This window comes from Somniosus microcephalus, chromosome 6 (assembly GCF_052327205.1).
Source record: "Somniosus microcephalus isolate GS21.2 chromosome 6, FLI_Smic_1.0, whole genome shotgun sequence".
Taxonomy (NCBI): domain Eukaryota; kingdom Metazoa; phylum Chordata; class Chondrichthyes; order Squaliformes; family Somniosidae; genus Somniosus; species Somniosus microcephalus.
In genome coordinates, this window is record NC_140992.1 from 110,042,942 (window position 1) to 110,065,413 (window position 22,472).

Here is a 22,472-nt window from a genome sequence, read left to right on the forward strand (position 1 = left end):
ATTAATTGTTAAAAAGTCATTTGTACTTCAATTTGGTACGTTCAATATTAATTTTAAACAGTCTTAATTTTAAACAGTCCTCAGGTTGTGGACATGTTGTTACATATTTGGCCCCAAGGTATGGTCTGTCTCCTTCTCCTAGACTAATCTCAATTTTGACAGGTCATCCAATTCCTTGAAATCTGGGGTTGTTTGGCTTAGCTTGTTGAATAATATGTTTCTTGATGTGTTGAATTTTTCGCATTTTAGGAGGAAATGCATTTCTGTTTCAACCTCGCCGGCCAGACATTGATCGCATATTCTATTCTCTCTAGGCTGCCAGGATTTCTTGTATCTGCCTTTTTCAATTTCCAGTTGGTGGTCGCTTAGTCTGTACCTGGTGAGGGTCTGTTCTCTGTTTTGTGTCTCTGATGGTCGTGAGGTAGTCTGCCAGTTTATATTCTCTTTTTAGGGCCCGGTAACATTCTAATCTGCTTTGGCTTTCGGTTATTTTGTTCCAATGTTCCAGGTAGGTTTCTTTGCATTGTTTAATGATTTGGTTCACTCGGATTGGTGTTTGGACGGCTGTGTTGGTCTGGGGCTGGTCAGGGGTCCGGCTTGAGTCCTTAGTTTTCAGTAGCAGCTTGACTCAGGGGACTCTTTTCTGGGTTTAGCTCTTGGGTCTGAAAGGCTTTGAAATGAAGGGTGTCTGGGGAGCTAGATTTGAGGTGATTTAGGAAGTTTAGTGCTCGTTTTTGGATGTTTATTATCAGTGTGGGTATCTGCCTAGTTCGGCTCTGCATGCATTTGTTGGCGTTTTTCTTTGGGTTGGCGAAGGATGCTTTCGGCAGAATTCTGCATGTAGGGCTTCTATTGTGTGTTTTTCCCATTTAGTGTAGCTTTGGTGATTTAGCGGGCCCCATACTTCTCTACCGTACAGTGCAATGGGCAGGATTATGCTGTCAAATATTTTGCGCCAGATTTTGATTGGGATTTGGATGTTGTAGAATTTTCTTTTTATTGCATATAGGGCTCTTCGGGCTTTTTTCTTTTAGTGCATTCACTGCTGTGCTGAAGCTCCCTGATGCTGTAATAGTTAGACCAAGGTAGGTGTAGCTCATAGTGTGTCTATAGTGGTATCACTGAGGGTAAACTGGTATTTGTTTTCCTGACATCTGGGCCTTTTTTGAAAAATCATGATGTTGGTTTTCTTTAGATTTACTGTTAGAGCCCAATTTTGGCAGTATTTGTCGAGTAGGTCTAGTTGTTGCTGTAATCCCTGTCCTGTGGGAGACAGCAGAACCAGGTCGTCCGCATAGAACAGGGATTTCACTTCTCCATCAAGGAGACGGAGACCCTGGTGACTCGCTTTGCTCCAGCATGTCTGCTAATTCATTTATGTATATGTTGAACAGGGTCGGGCTCAAATTGCAGCCCTGCCGGACGCCTCTTCTCTGGGTGAAGAAATCGGTGCGTTTGCCTCCAATTTTGACCCCGCATTTGTTTTTCAGATACATTGATTTAATAAGGTCATGGACTTTGCCCCCTATTCCACACTGAAGAAGTTTATAATAGAGCCCTTCGTGCCATATAGAGTCCAAGGCTTTCTTGAAGTCGATGAAACAGGCGAATATTTTCCCATTTTTTGTTTGATGTATATGTTTTTCAATGAGGGTGTGAAGGGTATAGATATGGTCGGCGGTGCGGTGTTTTGGAAGAAAGCCCTATTTGGTTTTTTTCTGAGGATATTATGTTTGTTAAGAAAATCAAGTAATCTACTATTTAGAATACTGCAGAATAACTTCCCTAGACAACTGTTGACACAGATGGCCGCGGGTAGTTATTTGGGTCTGATTTGTTTCCACTTTTATATATGGGGGAGATTAGTCCTTGGCACCAGATATCAGGAAAACAGCCTGAACGTAATATGATGTTGAATAATTTGAGTACCGCACCCTGCATCTCCATATTGCTGAACTTGAGGCATTTCATTTTTGATGTTGTCTGGGCCACAGGCTTCCTTTAGGTGGAGAGATTTTGTTTTTGTGGCCAGTTCTTTCCATGTGATTGGGAGTCTAGAGGGTTTTGGTTGTCTTTAATTGTTGCTTCTAATGTGTGGAGTTTTTCTGTGACCTGATGTTGACTTGGGTTTGTTTCGTTTATTGGGATGTCTTTGTAGAGGTTTTCAAAATGTGTTCTCCAGATGTCGCCATCTTGGATTGGTAATGCTTGCAATTGTGTTGTACTCAGGTTATTCCACATTTCCCAGAATTGTTTTGGATTGGTGGAGTTTTCAATTTCTTCGAGTATTTTGTGGGTATAGTTTTGTGTTTTGTTCCTAATGGTGTGTTTATATCTTTTGAGGGTTTCATTGTATCTAGTACGTAGGTCCGGATTGTTTGGTTGCCGATGCTTTTGGTTTGATATTTTTCTCAGGTCTTTTCTGGCATTTTTGCATTCGTGGTCAAACCATTTCTTATTTTTATTTTGTCTTTTGTGACGCTTCCTCTTCTGTTTCACGAGGTCGGCTTTTACAGCTGCCTCATGGAAGATCATATTATATCCTCTATGGCCATGTTTACACCATCTCTGGTGATCTCATATAGATTTTCTTTAAATTTTGAAATTTTACTTGTGAGATCAGGTGAATTTAGTGCTGTGATGAAGTTTATCTCCACTGTCTCTCTTTCTCTCTCTCCCCCATCTCTCTCCCCAGTCTCACTCCTCTCTCCACTCTCTCCCCCCCAGTCTCTCTAGATCTCTCTCTCTCTCTCTCTCTCCGGTCGGCCATCTCTCTCTCTCTCCTGCTGAACCATCTCTCTCATCTCTCCCCCAGGTCTCTATCTCATCCCCCTGAGTCGCTCTCTCTCTATCCCCTCAGGTCTCTCTCTCTCTATCTCCCCAGTCTCTCTCTCTCTCTCTCTTCCCCCCGTCTCTCTCTCTCTCCCCGTCTCTATCTCTCCCTCCCCGCAAGTTTCTCTCTCTCTTCTCCCTCCAGTCTCTCTGTCTCCCCCGTCTCTCTCTCTCTCCTCCAGTCTCTCTCTCCCCCAGTCTCTCTCTCCCCCCAGTCCTCTCTCTCCCCCCAGTCTCTCACTCTCTCTCCATCTCTCGTTCCCCCCAGTCTCTCTCTCTCTCCCTCTACTCTCTCCCTCTCCCGCCAAGTCTCTCAGTTCAGTTCAGTTTTTTTTTTCCAGTTCAAATGCTTTATTGGCATGAAAGTTTACAGAGAACCATATTGCCGAAAGCTTACATAGCAAAAAGGTACAGTTTTCCAACATTCTGTAGGTGTCAATCGATTTGACATTTGTTGGGTATATACAATATTTCTTTTAAAACAATATTAATTTTAAAAAGTCTTTCTACTTCATTTGGTATGTTCAATATTAATTTTTAAACAGTCTTACTTTTAAACAGTCCTCAGGTTTGTGACATGTTGTTACATATTTAGCCCCAAGGTATGGTCTGTCTCCTTCTCCTAGGACTAATCTCAATTTTGACAGATCAACCCCTTGAAATCTGGGGTTGTTTGGCTTAGCTTGTTGAATAATATGTTTCTTGATGTGTTGAATTTTTCGCATTTTAGGAGGAAATGCATTTCTGTTTCAAACCTCGCCAGCCAGACATTGATCGCATATTCTATTCTCTCTAGGCTGCCAGGATTTCTTGTATCTGCCTTTTTCAATTTCCAGTTGGTGGTCGCTTAGTCTGTACCTGGTGAGGGTCTGTCTCTGTTTTGTGTCTCTGATGGTCGTGAGGTAGTCTGCCAGTTTATATTCTCTTTTTAGGGCCCGGTAACATTCTAATCTGCTTTGGCTTTCGGTTATTTTGTTCCAATGTTCCAGGTAGGTTTCTTTGCATTTTTTAATGATTTTGGTTCACTCGGATTGGTGTTTGGACGGCTGTGTTGGTCTGGGGCTGGTCAGGGTCCGGCTGAGTACTTAGTTTCAGTAGCAGCTGACTCAGGGGACTCTTTTCTGGGTTTAGCTCTTGGGTCTGAAAGGCTTTGAAATGAATGGTGTCTGGGGAGCTAGATTTGAGGTGATTTAGGAAGTTTAGTGCTCGTTTTTGGATGTTTATTATCAGTGGGTATCTGCCTAGTTCGGACTCTGCATGCATTTGTTGGCGTTTTTCTTTGGGTGTGCGAAGGATGCTTCGGCAGAATTCTGCATGTAGGGCTTCTATTGTGTGTTTTTCCCATTTAGTGTAGCTTTGGTGATTTAGCGGGCCCCATACTTCACTACCGTACAGTGCAATGGGCAGGATTATGCTGTCAAAAAATTTTGAGCCAGATTTTGATTGGGATTTGGATGTTTGTAGAATTTTCTTTTTATTGCATATAGGGCTCTTCGGGCTTTTTCTTTTAGTGCATTCACTGCTATGCTGAAGCTCCCTGATGCTGTAATAGTTAGACCAAGGGTAGGTGTAGCTCATAGTGTGTCCTATAGTGGTATCACTGAGGGTAAACTGGTATTTGTTTTCCTGACATCTGGGTCTTTTCTGAAAAATCATGATGTTGGTTTTCTTTAGATTTACTGTTAGAGCCCCAATTTTGGCAGTATTTGTCGAGTAGGTCTAGTTGTTGCTGTAATCCCTGTTCTGTGGGGAGACAGCAGAACCAGGTCGTCCGCATAGAACAGGGACTTCACTTCTCCATCCAGGAGACGGAGACCTGGTGACTCGCTTTGCTCCAGCATGTCTGCTAATTCATTTATGTATATGTTGAACAGGGTCGGGCTCAAATTGCAGCCCTGCCGGACGCCTCTTCTCTGGGTGAAGAAATCGGTGCGTTTGTCTCCAATTTTGACCCCGCATTTGTTTTTCAGATACATTGATTTAATAAGGTCATAGACTTTGCCCCCTAATTCCACACTGAAGAAGTTTATAATAGAGCCCTTCGTGCCATATAGAGTCAAAGGCTTTCTTGAAGTCGATGAAACAGGCGAATATTTTCCCATTTTTTGTTTGGTGTTTATGTTTTTCAATGAGGGTGTGAAGGGTATAGATATGGTCGGCGGTGCGGTGTTTTGGAAGAAAAGCCTATTTGTTTTTTTCTGAGGATATTATGTTTGTTAAGAAAATCAAGTAATCTACTATTTAGAATACTGCAGAATAACTTCCCTAGACAACTGTTGACACAGATGCCGGCGGTAGTTATTTGGGTCTGATTTGTTTCCACTTTTATATATGGGGGAGATTAGTCCTTGGCACCAGATATCGGGGGAAAACAGCCTGAGCGTAATATGATGTTGAATAGTTTGAGTATCGCACCCTGCATCTCCATATTGCTGAACTTTAGCATTTCATTTTGATGTTGTCTGGGCCACAGGCTTTCTTTAGGTGGAGAGATTTTGTTTTTGTGGCCAGTTCTTTCCATGTGATTGGGGAGTCTAGAGGGTTTTGGTTGTCTTTAATTGTTGCTTCTAATGTGTGGAGTTTTTCTGTGACCTGATGTTGACTTGGGTTTGTTTTGTTTTTTGGGGATGTCTTTGTAGAGGTTTTCAAAATGTGTTCTCCAGATGTCGCCATCTTGGATTGGTAATGCTTGCAATTGTGTTGTACTCAGGTTATTCCACATTTCCCAGAATTGTTTTGGATTGGTGGAGTTTTCAATTTCTTCGAGTATTTTGTGGGTATAGTTTTGTGTTTTGTTCCTAATGGTGTGTTTATATCTTTTGAGGGTTTCATTGTATCTAGTACGTAGGTCCGGAATTGTTTGGTTGCCGATGCTTTTGGTTTGATATTTTTCTCAGGTCTTTTCTGGCATTTTTTGCATTCGTGGTCAAACCATTTCATATTTTTATTTTGTCCTTTTGTGATGCTTCCTCTTCTGTTTCACGAGGGTCGGCTTTTACAGCTGCCTCATGGAAGATCATATTTATATCCTCTATGGCCGTGTTTACACCATCTCTGGTGATCTCATATAGATTTTCTTTAAATTTTGAAATTTTACTTGTGAGATCAGGTGAATTTAGTGCTGTGATGAATTTATCTCCACTGTCTGGGGCCCATCTGTATGTATGGTTTATTTTATGTAGCTTACTGTGTTCCTTTTTTGTGTCTGTAGTTTGGGCAGAAAGTTTAAGGTACACATTTATTTGGTTATGGTCTGAGAGGGGGGATTGCTGCCTGACAGTGAATGCGTTGATATCGCAGGGGTCCAGGTCAGTGATTGTATAGTCCACCACACTAGACCCAAGAGTTGAGGAGTATGTGAGTCTCCCTTGGGAGTCCCCCTCTGAACCTACCATTAACTATGTACAGGCCTAAGGCTCGGCAGAGTTGCACTACCTCCCTACCACTTTTATTTATTTCACGATCAAGGTTGTTCCGATTTGCGATGGCTGGTGTGACATCTAAAGGGGTCTGGCCAAACACATGGTTGTTTCCCTGTGGGTTCTATGAAGTCAGGTTCACAACCGGTCCTTGCATTTAGGTCCCCACATATTATCACCTTTCCTTGGGCCTGGAAATGGCTGATTTCCATGTGGAGAGTATCAAATAACTCCTCTTCGAAATATGGCGAATCTATTGGAGGTATGTAGATCGCACATAAGTAAACATCTTTTTTTGCTATTCCTATATTTTTATCTAGTTTTAGCCATACGTGTGATTTCCCCTGTTTTACCGGTGAGATGTGTTTGTCCAGTTCTCCCTTATACCACACAATATTCCCCCGATGGAGGTTCTGCCCCTTGTGTGTTTTAGTGTTCTTTACTGAGGGCACAATGATTTCATGGTACATTGGAGGACAGTGGGTCGGCATGTCCTTTTGGCACCATGTTTCTGTTAACACAATTATATCAATGTCTTTTATAGCTTTTAGGAATTCAGGGTCTGTACTCTTCATCCCAAAAGTTGAGGAGCGGAAGGCCTTGGATATTCCAGCAGCTTATGTGGAAAGAACGCATTTATATAGTTCAATTAAAACGAAATAAAATGGACCTATTTTGTGGGATGAGTGTGGAAACACTATTTTCTATAATGCTAAGTGATGATTTAGTATAAATTTCATGAGGCATGCACATATATCTATCTAATAATAGTAATAATACTGATAAGATAACAATAATGATAATGATAAATAACAATATTAATAATTTCTCCGGCTTTCTATCAGGCTGTTCAGCATCGTCATGATCTTTCTCAGTTCTTGGTCTACAGTCTGTGGTCTAGAGGGAGGTCTTGGGTCAGGTATAAAAGCACGGTTCTGTTGTCGGTTTTGTAAAGGGGGTATGGGGGACATTGGTGGTCCTGTTTGGGCTCCCAATGGTAGGGGGGGTGGGAGGGGCTGCGTCTTTTGGCAGTGTTTATGAGGTTTCTTGCGAAGACCCACATCCGCTGTTTGAGTAGATGTATTTCGTCATAGAGGTCCCTTGTGTTGATGTTTGGATGATGGGCCAGGGAGACGTTGGGGAGGACAGAACATCTTGTGTCGATCTCCCTGTTGGTGTTGTGGATTATATAGGCTGGGGTGTCCTTTCTGGGCAGTAGGTATGGAGATCACGATCCGCGCCTCGGGGAATTCCCTGCTGGCCTTTTCTGCCATCCTGCTCACCGCCCAAGCCGTGCCTTCCTGTAGGGTGCGTAGGTCGTTCGTGCCTGTGTGGATCACAATCCATTTGGGGCTTCCAAGGGATTCTTTGTTCAGGATCTTCATTGCTTGGCCTGTGTTGCCTGCACCATTTTTTCAGGACTTGATGGTCTGGGAACAGCCTCTGGGGGTCCAGAAACTTTCCGTTGGAGTCGGTCAGCAGGACCGCCTGAGGGGCTGGTTTTTCAGACTGGGTAACAGTAGTCTGGGTAGGACTCGCCTGGTGGCTGGTTTGTTGGCTGGGGTTTCTGGGATATGTTGTGTGGCAGGAGCGGGGGTTTGGGGCTTTCGGTGTGTCCTCGTTTGGGGGGGTATCTGTCGGTTTTTGTGGTTCCTGTGTGTGAGGACTGGGTAGCAGTAGTCTGGGCATGACTCGACTGAGGGCTGGTTGGAGCGGGGTTTGTGGCTTTCGGTGTGTCTTCGTGTGGGGTGGCATCCGGCGGGGTTCTGGTGTCCTTGTGTGTGTTGTTTTTGTGTCCTCAGGGTTTTTGGACCTTAAGAGGTTTGTGTTGCCTGCTGAGCCTTTCTACGGTCTCCTTCATTTTGTTTAGTTGAGTACGGAGTTCTTTGATCTCATTTCTTTGCTCCTCTATGGTCTTTCTCAGCTTGTGGATGGTGGACTCGTGTTCCGTTTTTAGCTGTTTGAATTCCTCCTTCAAATTCTTGGCCAGTGTTTCTCTGTATTCGTTGAAATCAAGTTCTAGTTTGGCCAGATTCTCTTTCATCATTTTGTTTTCGTTGAGAGGTGTGGGGGGGGTGGAGATGTACAGGGAGGTGTTTTCCTCTGCTGGTCTCTCTTCTTCTTCCTCCACTTGGCTCTCCTCATCCTCTGTTCGACTCTCTTTTGCTTCCTGTCCATTGGTCCTCTTTGTGTCTGCCTTAGTTTTCAACTGGGGGAATTCCTTTTCGAAGGTGTCCAGATTTTCCACATTCCCCTGTATCATGATCTTTCTATTTTTGTTGTAGTAGCTTATGGTTAGCAGGGGGTCATCTTTATCTAGGTTTCCATCTTTACATATTTTCAGTCTGCCTCCACTGCCAATACCTTCACTGGAGACGTATGTGTAGTGTTTTTGTAAAGTCTCCTTCCAGGAGGTGACGTATTCGGTGTAGAATATGAGGTTGTTCTTCAGCTTAGTCCCTTTGTGTGTGGTATAGTCCACGTAGAGGATTTCTGGGTTATTTTTTAGTGTTGTGTACTTGTATTTTTCCTTTGCTTTATTTTTTGTGCATTGCTCAGGATATATAATTTCCCTGCTCATTGTAGTCGTTTGTTTTTTGTCTCAGATAGATAACTTTTTTTTTTTCTCTTTTTTGTGTCGTGTTCCACCTTAGCCCACTTTTAGGTCCAAAATTGGGAGTTTTTCAGGGGTTCATCTTTGATATAGCTGCTCTTAAAGGTTTATCTTTCTCTTTTTCTCACAGGCTCTTGGTTCGGTTAGTTTATCGTTTCTCTCGGGTTTCTATTCCTTTTCCTCGCGGGTTTGTTGTTCTTTTTTCAGTTTTTTTTTTTTTTTTTTCTTCGAGCTAAATTTAAATAAAATTAAACTTTTTCCGAACTAACTTTAACTAAAATGAAACTTAGGTAGAGTTAGGTAAAACTTATTTCTCCGGCTTTTTCTCTCCAGCTGGTGTTTCCTCTCCTCTCTCTCTCTCTCACGCTCTCTCGCTCCGTCTCTCTCTCTCTAGGTGCAGTTACCTCTCTTTGCTCCTTTTCTCCTTTCAGCCGTTTCCCTTCGTTCAAATTTCGCGCTCTCAGCTCCCAGCTCCCAACGCTCTCTCCGGGCTTCTGCCCTGGCCCCAGCCCCTCGGCTCGGCTGTGCTGTCCCGGCCCGGTGTTTGTCCGAGTTTCTCCGACCCCGGAGTTTCTCGGGTTTCAGGCCCCGGGCTTGCTCGCTCTCCAGGCCCGACCCGATCCGGCACCCCTACCTCTCCACTCGCCTCTTTGACTGGCTCGGGCCGCTCCTCCCGGTCTGGGTCTACTCCTGTTGCTGCTCGCTCTCCTTCTCTCCGGTGCCTCGCTCGGCCCGGTTCCTCGGGCCTTTCTCCGGCTTCAGGCTCCGTGCTCCGGTTGCTGCTCGGGCTCTGCTCTCTCTCTCTCCCTGTTTTGGAGTTCTCTCTCTCTGTTCCCGGTTTCTCTCTCTCTGTTCCCGGGTTTTCCTGTGCTGTTCTGGCTCCGATCCCCCGGCCGCTGTTTTGCTTTGAACGGTCGGTTGCGCGGCGCCTCTCGCACTCTGTCTCTCACACACTCTCTCTCTCTCTCTCTCTCCTTCCCTCTCTCTCTCCTTCCCCCTCTCCCTCCCCCCCTCAGTCTCTCTATCTCCCCAGTCTCTCTCTCTGCCCCAGTCTCTCCCTCCCTCTCTCCCCGTCTCTCTCTCTCTCCCCCTCAGTCTCTCTCTCTCTCTCTCTCCCCATCTCTCTCTCCCCTTAATGGCTCTCTCTCTCCCCCCTAGCACCCCCCCAGTCTCTCTCTCTCCCCCCCAGTCTCTCTCTCACTCGCTCTCTCTCTCTCTCTCCCCAGTCTCTCTCTCTCTCCCCAGTCTCTCTCTCTCTCCCTGTCTCTCTCCCCCAGTCTCTCTCTCTCTCTCCCCCTCAGTCTCTCTCTCTCTCTCTATCTATCTCCCCATTCTTTCTCTCTTTCCCCCAGTCTCTCTACTCTCTCGCTCTCTCTCCCCGCCTCTCTCTATCCCCCAGTCTCTCTCTCCCCCTCAGTCGCTCCCTCCCCCCCTCAGTCTCTCTATCTCCCCAGTCTCTCTCTCTGCCCCAGTCTCTCCCTCCCTCTCTCCCCATCTCTCTCTCTCTCCCCCTCAGTCTCTCTCTCTCTCTCTATCTCCCCATTCTCTCTCCCTCTCTCCCCAGTCACTCTCCTCTCTCTCCCCCCAGTCTCTCTACTCTCTCTCTCTCTCCCCGTCTCTCTCTCCCCCCCAGTCTCTCTCTCTCCCCCTCAGTCACTCTCTCTCTCCCCCTCAGTCGCTCTCTCTCTCCCCCCTCAGTCTTTCTGTCTATCTCCCCAGTCTCTCTCTCTCTCTCTCTCTATCTCCCCGTCTCTCTCACTCTCTCTCTCCCCCAGTCTCTCTACTCTTTCTCTCCCCCCATCTCTCTCTCTCCCCCCCAGTCTCTCTCTCTCCTTCCCTCTCTGTCTCTGTCTGTATCTCTCTCCTTCCCTTTCTCTCTCTCTCTCTCCTTCCCTCTCTCTCTGTCTCTCTCTCTCCTTCCCTCTCTCTCTGTCTCTCTCTCCTTCCCTCTCTCTCGCTCTCTCTCCTTCCCTCTCTCTCCAATTCCAATTCCAATTCCAATTAAAATGCTTTATTGGCATGAAAGTTTACAGAGAACCATATTGCCAAAGCTTACATAGCAAAAAGGTACAGTTTTCCAACATTCTGCAGGTGTCAATCGATTTGACATTTGTTGGGTACATACAATATTACTTTTAAACAATATTAATTTTAAACAGTCTTTGTACTTCATTTGGTACGTTCAATATTAATTTTAAACAGTCTTAATTTTAAACAGTCCTCAGGTTGTGACATGTTGTTACATATTTGGCCCCAAGGTATGGTCTGTCTCCTTCTCCTAGGACTAATCTCAATTTTGACAGATCATCCAATTCCTTGAAATCTGGGGTTGTTTGGCTTAGCTTGTTGAATAATATGTTTCTTGATGTGTTGAATTTTTCGCATTTTAGGAGGAAATGCATTTCTGTTTCAACCTCGCCAGCCAGACATTGATCGCATATTCTATTCTCTCTAGGCTGCCAGGATTTCTTGTATCTGCCTTTTTCAATTTCCAGTTGGTGATCGCTTAGTCTGTACCTGGTGAGGGTCTGTCTCTGTTTTGTGTCTCTGATGGTCGTGAGGTAGTCTGCCAGTTTATATTCTCTTTTTAGGGCCCGGTAACATTCTAATCTGCTTTGGCTTTCGGTTATTTTGTTCCAATGTTCCAGGTAGGTTTCTTTGCATTTTTTAATGATTTGGTTCACTCGGATTGGTGTTTGGGCGGCTGTGTTGGTCTGGGGCTGGTCAGGGTCCGGCTGAGTACTTAGTTTCCGTAGCAGCTGACTCAGGGGACTCTTTTCTGGGTTTAGCTCTTGGGTCTGAAAGGCTTTGAAATGAAGGGTGTCTGGGGAGCTAGATTTGAGGTGATTTAGGAAGTTTAGTGCTCGTTTTTGGATGTTTATTATCAGTGGGTATCTGCCTAGTTCGGCTCTGCATGCATTTGTTGGCGTTTTCCTTTGGGTGCGAAGGATGCTTCGGCAGAATTCTGCATGTAGGGCTTCTATTGTATGTTTTTCCCATTTAGTGTAGCTTTGGTGATTTAGCGGGCCCCATACTTCACTACCGTACAGTGCAATGGGCAGGATTATGCTGTCAAATCACCAAATGGGCCGATACTGAATTTCTAGCCCTCTCTCTCCCCCCAAGCTCTCTCTCTCCCCCTGTCTCTCTCTCTCTCCCCGTCTCTATCTCTCCCTCCCTGCAGTTTCTCTCTCACTCCCCCCAGTCTCTCTCTCTCTCCTCCAGTCTCTCTCTCCCCCAGTCTCTCTCTCCCCCCAGTCTCTCTCTCCCCCCAGTCTCTCTCTCTCTCCATCTGTCTCTCCCCCCAGTCTCTCTCTCTCTCACCCTCTACTCTCTCCCTCTCCCCCCAAGTCTCTCTCTCTCTCCCCATCTCTCTCTCTCTCTCCCCTTAATGTCTCTCTCTCTCCCCCCCAGCAGCGCCCCGGTCTCTCTCTCTCCCCCCCCCAGTCTCTCTCTCACTTGCTCTCTCTCTCTCTCCCCAGTCTCTCTCTCTCTCCCCAGTCTCTCTCTCCCTTCCCCCATCTCTCTCTCTCTCCCCCAGCCTCTCTCTCTCCCTGTCTCTCGCCCCCAGTCTCTCTCTCTCTCCCCCTCAGTCTCTCTCTCTCTCTCTATCTCCCCATTCTTTCTCTCTCTCCCCCCAGTCTCTCTACTCTCTCTCTCTCTCCCCGTCTCTCTCTCTCTCCCCCAGTCTCTCTCTCCCCCTCAGTCGCACTCTCCCCCCCTCAGTCTCTCTCTATCTATCTCCCCAGTCTCTCTCTCTCCCCAGTCTCTCCCTCTCTCTCTCCCCGTCTCTCTCTCTCTCCCCCCTCAGTCGCTCTCTCTCTCCCCCTCAGTCTCTCTCACTCTATCTCCCCATTCTCTCTCTCTCTCCCCAGTCACTCTCCTCTCTCTCCCCCAGTCTCTCTACTCTCTCCCCATCTCTCTCTCTCCCCCCCAGTCTCTCTCTCTCTCCCCCTCAGTCACTCGCTCTCTCCCCCTCAGTCGCTCTCTCTCTCCCCCTCAGTCTCTCTCTCTCTCCCTCAGTCTCTCTCTCTCTATCTCCCCAGTCTCTCCCTCTCTCTCCCCCAGTCTCTCCCTCTCTCTCTCTCCCCGTCTCTCTCTCTCCCCCTCCTCAGTCGCTCTCCCTCTCCCCCAGTCTCTCTCTTCCCCCCTGGTCTACTCTCTCTCTCTCCCCCAGTCTCTCTCTCCCCAGTCTCTCTCCTCTCTCTCCCCTCAGTCTCTCCACTCTCTCTCTCTCCCGTCTCTCTCTCTCTACCCCAGTCTCTCCCTCTCCCCCTCAGTCGCTCCCCCCTCAGTCCCTCTGTCTATCTCCCCAGTCTCTCTCTCTCTCTCTATCTCCCCGTCTCTCTCTCTCTCTCTCTCCCCCAGTCTCTCTACTCTTTCTCTCTCCCCATCTCTCTCTCTCCCCCCCAGTCTCTCTCTCTCTCCTTCCCTCTCTGTCTCTGTCTGCCTCTCTCTCCATCCCTTTCTCTCTCTCTCTCTCCTTCCCTCTCTCTCTGTCTCTCTCTCTCCTTCCCTCTCTCTCTCTCTCTCTCTCCTTCCCCCTCTCTCTCTCTCTCTCCTTCCCTCTCTCTCTCTCTCTCTCTCCTTCCCTCTCCAAATGGGGCGATACCGAATTTTTAGCCCTCTCTCTCCCCCCAATCTCTCTCTCTCTCCCCCCAATCTCTCTCTCTCTCCCCGTCTCTTTATCTCTCTCTCTGCCTCCCAGTCTCTCTCTCTCTGTCTCCCAGTCTCTCTATCTCTTCCCCCAGTCTCTCTCTCTCCCCCCCAGTTTCTCTGTCTCTCTCCCCGTCTCTCTCTCTCTCTTGCAACCCTCAGTCTCTCTCTCTCTCTCTCTCTCTCTCCCCGTCTCTCTCTCTCCCCAGTCTCTCTCTCTCTCTCCCCAGTCTCTCTCCTCTCTCTCTCTCTCCAGTCTCTCTCTTCTCTCTCTCCCCCCAGTCTCTCTCGCTCTCTCTCTCCCCCCAGTCTCTCTCGCTCTCTCTCTCCCCCCAGTCTCTCTCGCTCGCTCTCTCCCCCCAGGCTCTCTCTCTCCCCCCAGTCTCTCTCGCTCTCCCCCCAGTCTCTCTCGCTCTCGCCCCAGTCTCTCTCGCTCTCCCCCAGTCTCTCTCGCTCTCTCTCTCCCCCCAGTCTCTCTCGCTCTCTCACTCCCCCAGTCTCTCTCGCTCTCCCCCCAGTCTCTCTCGCTCTCTCCCCAGTCTCTCTCGCTCTCCCCAGTCTCTCTCGCTCTCTCTCTCCCCCCAGTCTCTCTCGCTCTCTCTCTCCCCCAGTCTCTCTCGCTCTCTCTCTCCCCCAGTCTCTCTCGCTCTCTCACTCCCCCAAGTCTCTCTCGCTCTCTCTCTCCCCCCAGTCTCTCTCGCTCTCCCACCAGTCTCTCTCGCTCTCTCTCTCCCCCCAGTCTCTCCCTCCTCCAGTCTCTCCCTCCCCCATCTCTCTCTCGCTCCCCGTCTCTCTAGCTCTCTCTCTCTGTCTCCCAGTCTCTCTATCTCTCCCTCTCCCCAGTCTCTCTCTCCCTTCCCCGTCTCTCTCTCTCTCTCCCCCCCAGTCTCTCTCTCTCTCTCCCCCGTCTCTCTCCCCAGTCTCTCTCCTCTCTCCACACTCTCCCCCCAGTCTCTCTACTCTCTCTCGCTCTCTCTCTCTCTCTCTCTCTCCCATCTCTCTCTCTCTCCCATCTCTCTCTCTCTCCCCCAGTCTCTATCTCTCCCCATGAGTCTCTCTTTCTCTATCCCCTCAGGTCTCTCTCTCTCTATCTCCCCAGTCTCTCTCTCTCTCTCCCCATCTCTATCACTCCCTCCCAGCAGTTTCTCTCTCTCTCCCCAGTCTCTCTCTCTCTCCCCGCCTCTCTCTCTCTCCCCCAGTCTCTCTCTCCCCGTCAGTCACTCTCTCCCCCCTCAGTCTCTCTCTATCTATCTCCCCAGTCTCTCCCTCCCCCGTCTCTCTCTCTCTCCATCTCTCTCTCCCCCCAGTCTCTCTCTCTCTCTCCCTCTACTCTCTCCCTCTCCCCCCAAGTCTCTCTCTCTCTCTCTCTCTCTCTCTCTCCCCTTAATGTCTCTCTCTCTCCCCCCCAGCACAACCTCCCGGTCCCTCTCTCTCCCCCCCAGTCTCTCTCTCACTCGCTCTCTCTCTCTCTCTCCCCAGTCTCTCTCTCTCTCCCCAGTCTCTCTCTCTCTCCCTTCCCCATCTCTCTCTCTCTCCCCCAGTCTCTCTTTCTCTCCCTCAGTCGCTCTCTCCCCCCCTCAGTCTCTCTCTATCTATCTCCACAGTCTCTCTCTCTCCCCCAGTCTCTCCCTCTCTCTCTCCCCGTCTCTCTCTCTCTCCCCCCTCAGTCACTCTCTCTCTCCCCCTCAGTCTCTCTCTCTCTCTATCTCCCCATTCTCTCTCTCTCTCCTTAGTCACCCTCCTTTCTCTCCCCCAGTCTCTCTACTCTCTCTCTCCCTCTCCCCGTCTCTCTCTCTCCCCCCCAGTCTCTCTCTCTCCCCCTCAGTCGCTCTCTCTCTCCCCCTCAGTCGCTCTCTCTCTCGCCCTCAGTCTCTCTCCCCCTCAGTCCAATTCCAATTCCAATTCAAATGCTTTATTGGCATGAAAGTTTACAGAGAACCATATTGCCAAAGCTTACCTAGCAAAAAGGTACAGTTTTCCAACATTCTGTAGGTGTCAATCGATTTGACATTTGTTGGGTACATACAATATTACTTTTAAACAATATTAATTTTAAACAGTCTTTGTACTTCATTTGGTACGTTCAATATTAATTTTAAACAGTCTTAATTTTAAACAGTCCTCAGGTTGTGACATGTTGTTACATATTTGGCCCCAAGGTATGGTCTGTCTCCTTCTCCTAGGACTAATCTCAATTTTGACAGGTCATCCAATTCCTTGAAATTTGGGGTTGTTTGGCTTAGCTTGTTGAATAATATGTTTCTTGATGTGTTGAATTTTTCGCATTTTAGGAGGAAATGCATCTCTGTTTCAACCTCGCCGGCCAGACATTGATCGCATATTCTATTCTCTCTAGGCTGCCAGGATTTCTTGTATCTGCCTTTTTCAATTTCCAGTTGGTGGTCGCTTAGTCTGTACCTGGTGAGGGTCTGTCTCTGTTTTGTGTCTCTGATGGTCGTGAGGTAGTCTGCCAGTTTATATTCTCTTTTTAGGGCCCAGTAACATTCTAATCTGCTTTGGCTTTCGGTTATTTTGTTCCAATGTTCCAGGTAGGTTTCTTTGCATTTTTTAATGATTTGGTTCACTCGGATTGGTGTTTGGACGGCTGTGTTGGTCTGGGGCTGGTCAGGGTCCGGCTGAGTACTTAGTTTCAGTAGCAGCTGACTCAGGGGACTCTTTTCTGGGTTTAGCTCTTGGGTCTGAAAGGCTTTGAAATGAAGGGTGTCTGGGGAGCTAGATTTGAGGTGATTTAGGAAGTTTAGTGCTCGTTTTTGGATGTTTATTATCAGTGGGTATCTGCCTAGTTCGGCTCTGCATGCATTTGTTGGCGTTATTCTTTGGGTGCGAAGGATGCTTCGGCAGAATTCTGCATGTAGGGCTTCTATTGTGTGTTTTTCCCATTTAGTGTAGCTTTGGTGATTTAGCGGGCCCCATACTTCACTACCGTACAGTGCAATGGGCAGGATTATGCTGTCAAATATTTTGAGCCAGATTTTGATTGGGATTTGGATGTTGTAGAATTTTCTTTTTATTGCATATAGGGCTCTTCGGGCTTTTTCTTTTAGTGCATTCACTGCTATGCTGAAGCTCCCTGATGCTGTAATAGTTAGACCAAGGTAGGTGTAGCTCATAGTGTGTCCTATAGTGGTATCACTGAGGGTAAACTGGTATTTGTTTTCCTGACATCTGGGCCTTTTTTGAAAAATCATCTCTGTCTCTATCTCCCCAGTCTCTCCCTCTCTCTCCCCCAGTCTCTCCCTCTCTCTCTCTCCCCGTCTCTCTCTCTCCCCCCCTCAGTCACTCTCTCTCTCCCCCAGTCTCTCTCTTCCCCCCGGTCTCTCTCTCCCCAGTCTCTCTCCTCTCTCTCCCCTCAGTCTCTCCACTCTCTCTCTCTCCCGTCTCTCTCTCTCTACCCATCTCTCCCTCTCCCCTTCAGTCGCTCTCTCTCTCACCCCTCAGTCTCTCTGTCTATCTCCCCAGTCTCTCTCTCTCTCTCTCTCTCTATCTCCCCGTCTCTCTCTCTCTCTCTCTCCCCCAGTCTCTCTACTCTTTCTCTCTCCCCGTCTCTCTCTCTCCCCCCCAGTCTCTCTCTCTCCTTCCCCCTCTGTCTCTGTCTGTCTCTCTCTCCTTCCCTTTCTCTCTCTCTCTCCCCTTCCCTCTCTCTCTCTCTCTCTCTCCTTCCCTCTCTCTCTGTCTCTCTCTCCTTCTCTCTCTCAGTTCAGTTCAGTTCAGTTCAAATGCTTTATTGGCATGAAAGTTTACAGAGAACCATATTGCCAAAGCTTACATAGCAAAAAGGTACAGTTTTCCAACATTCTGTAGGTGTCAATCGATTTGACATTTGTTGGGTATATACAATATTACTTTTAAACAATATTAAATTTAAACAGTCTTTCTACTTCATTTGGTACGTTCAATATTAATTTTAAACAGTCTTACTTTTAAACAGTCCTCAGGTTGTGACATGTTGTTACATATTTAGCCCCAAGGTATGGTCTGTCTCCTTCTCCTAGGACTAATCTCAATTTTGACAGATCATCCAATTCCTTGAAATCTGGGGTTGTTTGGCTTAGCTTGTTGAATAATATGTTTCTTGATGTGTTGAATTTTTCGCATTTTAGGAGGAAATGCATTTCTGTTTCAACCTCGCCAGCCAGACATTGATCGCATATTCTATTCTCTCTAGGCTGCCAGGATTTCTTGTATCTGCCTTTTTCAATTTCCAGTTGGTGGTCGCTTAGTCTGTACCTGGTGAGGGTCTGTCTCTGTTTTGTGTCTCTGATGGTCGTGAGGTAGTCTGCCAGTTTATATTCTCTTTTTAGGGCCCGGTAACATTCTAATCTGCTTTGGCTTTCGGTTATTTTGTTCCAATGTTCCAGGTAGGTTTCTTTGCATTGTTTAATGATTTGGTTCACTCGGATTGGTGTTTGGACGGCTGTGTTGGTCTGGGGCTGGTCAGGGTCCGGCTGAGTACTTAGTTTCAGTAGCAGCTGACTCAGGGGACTCTTTTCTGGGCTTAGCTCTTGGGTCTGAAAGGCTTTGAAATGAAGGGTGTCTGGGGAGCTAGATTTGAGGTGATTTAGGAAGTTTAGTGCTCGTTTTTGGATGTTTATTATCAGTGGGTATCTGCCTAGTTCGGCTCTGCATGCATTTGTTGGCATTTTTCTTTGGGTGCGAAGGATGCTTCGGCAGAATTCTGCATGTAGGGCTTCTATTGTGTGTTTTTCCCATTTAGTGTAGCTTTGGTGATTTAGCGGGCCCCATACTTCACTACCGTACAGTGCAACGGGCAGGATTATGCTGTCAAAAATTTTGAGCCAGATTTTGATTGGGATTTGGATGTTGTAGAATTTTCTTTTTATTGCATATAGGGCTCTTCGGGCTTTTTCTTTTAGTGCATTCACTGCTATGCTGAAGCTCCCTGATGCTGTAATAGTTAGACCAAGGTAGGTGTAGCTCATAGTGTGTCCTATAGTGGTATCACTGAGGGTAAACTGGTATTTGTTTTCCTGACATCTGGGTCTTTTCTGAAAAATCATGATGTTGGTTTTCTTTAGATTTACTGTTAGAGCCCAATTTTGGCAGTATTTGTCGAGTAGGTCTAGTTGTTGCTGTAATCCCTGTTCTGTGGGAGACAGCAGAACCAGGTCGTCCGCATAGAACAGGGACTTCACTTCTCCATCCAGGAGACGGAGACCTGGTGACTCGCTTTGCTCCAGCATGTCTGCTAATTCATTTATGTATATGTTGAACAGGGTCGGGCTCAAATTGCAGCCCTGCCGGACGCCTCTTCTCTGGGTGAAGAAATCGGTGCGTTTGTCTCTCTCTCTCTCTCTCTCTCCTTCCCTCTCCAAACGGGGCGATACCGAATTTCTAGCCCTCTCCCTCCCCCAATCTCTCTCTCTCTCCCCATCTCTTTATCTCTCTCTCTGTCTCCCAGTCTCTCTCTCTCTGTCTCCCAGTCTCTCTATCTCTTCCCCCAGTCTCTCTCTCTCTCTCCCCCCCAGTTTCTCTGTCTCTCTCCCCGTCTCTCTCTCTCAACCCTCAGTCTCTCTCTCTCTCTCTCTCTCTATCTCCCAGTCTCTCTCTCGCCCCAGTCTCTCTCTCTCCTCCAGACTCTCCCTCCTCCAGTCTCTCTCTCCCAGTCTCTATCTCTCTTCGTCTCTCTCTCTCCTCCAGTCTCTCCCTCCTCCAGTCTCTCTCTCACTCCCCCCAATCTCTCTCGCTCCCCGTCTCTCTATCTCTCTCTCTCTGTCTCCCAGTCTCTCTATCTCTCTCTCCCCAGTCTCTCTCCCTTCCCCGTCTCTCTCTCTCTCCCCCAGTCTCTCTCTCTCTCTCTCCCCCCCCTTCTCACTCCCCAGTCTCTCTCTCTATCCCCATCTCTCTCTCTCTCCCCAGTCTCTCTCTCTCCCCAGTCTCTCTCCTCTCTCTCTCTCCCCAGTCTCTCTCCTCTCTCTCTCCCCCAGTCTCTCTACTCTCTCTCTCCCCCCTCAGACTCTCTCTCTATCTCCCCAGTCTCTCTCTCTCTCTATCTCCCCATCTCTCTCTCTCTCTCTCCCTCTCTCCCCCCAGTCTCTCTACTCTTTCTCTCTACCTGTCTCTCTCTCTCCCCGCAGTCTCTCTCTCTCCTTCCCTCTCTGTCTTTGTCTGTCTCTCTCTCCTTCCCTCTCTCTCTCTCTCCTTCCCTCTCTCTCCTTCCCTCTCTCTGTCTGTCTCTCTCTCCTTCCCTCTCTCTCTCTCTGTCTCTCTATCTATCTCCCCATGCTCTCTCTCTCTCCCCAGTCTCTCTCCTCTCTCTCCCCTCAGTCTCTCTACTCTCTCTACCCCCCGTCTCTCTCTCTCCCCCTCAGTCGCTCTCTCTCTCCCCCCTCAGTCTCTCTCTCTCTATCTCCCCAGTCTCTCTCTCTCCCCCAGTCTCTCCCTCACTCTCTCTCCCCATCTCTCTCTCTCTCTCTCTCTCTCCCCTCAGTCGCTCTCTCTCTCCCCCTCAGTCTCTCTCTTTCTCTCTCTATCTCTCCATTCTCTCTCTCTCTCCCCAGTCTCTCTCTTCTCTCTCCCCCAGTCTCTCTACTCTCTCTCTCTCTCCCCTGTCTCTCTCTCTACCCATCTCTCTCGCCCCCTCAGTCACTCTCTCTCCCCCCTCAGTCTCTCTCTCTCTCTCTCTATCTTCCCATCTCTCTCTATCTCCCTCTCCCCCAGTCTCTCTACTCTTTCTCTCTCCCCATCTCTCTCTCTCCCCCAGTCTCTCTCTCTCCTTCCCTCTCTGTCTCTGTCTGTCTCTCTCTCCTTCCCTCTCTCTCTCCTTCCCTCTCTCTCTGTCTCTCTCTCCTTCCCTCTCTCTCTCTCTGTCTCTCTCTCCTTCCCTCTCTCTGTCTCTCTCTCCTTCCCTCTCTCTGTCTCTCTCTCCTTCCCTCTCTCTGTCTCTCTCTCCTTCCCTCTCTCTCTCTCTCCTTCCCTCTCTCTCTCTTCTCCCACCAGTCTTTCTCTCTCTCTTGCATCTTGGGGGGCGTTTCATTCCATGTGTGGGCGGGCCTAATACTGCAGCCTCCCGAAACGTCCGACAGCGACAGCACCAGCACAACAAACCCCCACAGTGCGGCTCCATCACAGTATCCTGCTCCCGGCCCGCCAGAGCGGGAGGTGAGTTGGGGTCACTCGGGCTGGGCCTTACAACTGCTCAGCCCGAGACACAGAGCGGGGGAGCGGCAGCAGCTGGCCGTAAACCGCGCGGCCCTGTAAACTGCTGTTTTACAAAAAAGCCTTTCCCTCGACAATATTTAATTGACTATGGTACTGGGAGCCCTACAGAATGCGGGACTAAAGGTAAATGCTAGAAAGGTACAGGTAGTGAAGGATGAAGTAATCTACCTAGGATACATAATTACATAAGGGAAGAGACAAATGCCCAAAGACAGGTGGGAGGGGCACTAGGACCAAGAGGAAAGCTAGCAGAAGCAGCATGCAACCATTGGCTGCGTGCTTTGATTTCTCACAGTCCATACTTACAAGCAGCTAGAGATGGCAGCAGGAAGGGACTGTGCCAGAGAGGGGAGGGGGCCAAGCAGGTACTAGGGATATTTAATTATTGCCAGAACTTTATCCCAGAATATGCAGAAATGGCCCAGCCTATACAGGATCTGATCAAAGGGGGGAAACCATCCAAGAAGCTGGTGGAGTGGGGCCCCGACTATGAAACAGCTTTTGTAAAGTTAAACAAGCCCTCGTAAGTGCTCCTGCCCTGGGACTACCAGACCAGAATAGGCCATTCCACATCTATAACTACCACAGTAAGGATCATTACAATGGCAACGGGCAGGTTATAAAGGAAGTTCAGCTAGAAGGAAGCCTATCAACTCAGGTAGCAGACTTGGTGGCTCTCACTGAAGCCCTGAGGTTAGCTGAAGGAAAAAGTGTAAACATATACAGATAGTTGGTATGCCTTTGGGGTGGTACCTGATTACATGGTAGCCTGTAGTAGGCGAGGGTATATGACATCAGGAGGAGGACCCATAAGACACGAGAATATAATCAAGGAATTAGTAGGAGCCTCTCTCCTACCGCAAAAGTGTGCAATAATAAATTAAAGCACACAAGAAGATTACCGACCGATACCAACAGGGCAATGCATGGGCAGATGAGGCAGCCAAGCGGGCAGCTGAGAAAGGGAATCTGACCAATGAAGCCCAAGTGTTCGTGTTTAGTTAAGTGTGAAAACACAATTGTCTTTTTCGATCGGGAATGTTTTCTTTTCATTTACATGAAGTGACGCAATTGCATGCGCCTGATAATGTTTCGCTCCACCTTCTTAAAACCTGCAAAGGAGTTAACCCTTTCCACTGACAGCTGTTTAAGTTCACCAAGCAACAACTTTAGTATGAAATTTAAAGATATTGGACATTATTAAATTTAAGTTTCTTAATGTTAAGTTAATATTTCCCCACAGTGATAGAAGGAAAATTATGATTTGATAAATTAACCCCTTGGGCTCTAAGCAGAGTCACAATGGATTATCTTCTTTCTTTAGTTATATGGCAGTTATCTTGTAAACTAATTGTAGCACCGTCTCAAACGGCCGGAAGGCTGCTTGGGAGGCTGTCCTGTTACCCAAAAATAAATCTATACAGATAGTTAGAGACATGAGCCAGATCCCCGCATCTATGATGGGAATGGAAGGAGAGGAACACTTTTGCACCAGTGAAGAGGAATTAGAGTATGTAGACAAGATCAGGGAATTACCTTTGACGGAAGCAGACTTAGAGCTATATGTGGACGGGTTCCGCAAATATGTTAGTGGAACACCACGAACAGGTTGGGCCATGGTAAAGGGAGGCGGCACCATCCAGAGGGAAGGAAGATTACCAGGGGATAGTTCAGCACAAGTTGCCGAGCTAACAGCATTGACAGAAGCATAAAAATTGGCAGAAGGAAAATGGGTGAATATCTATACCGAT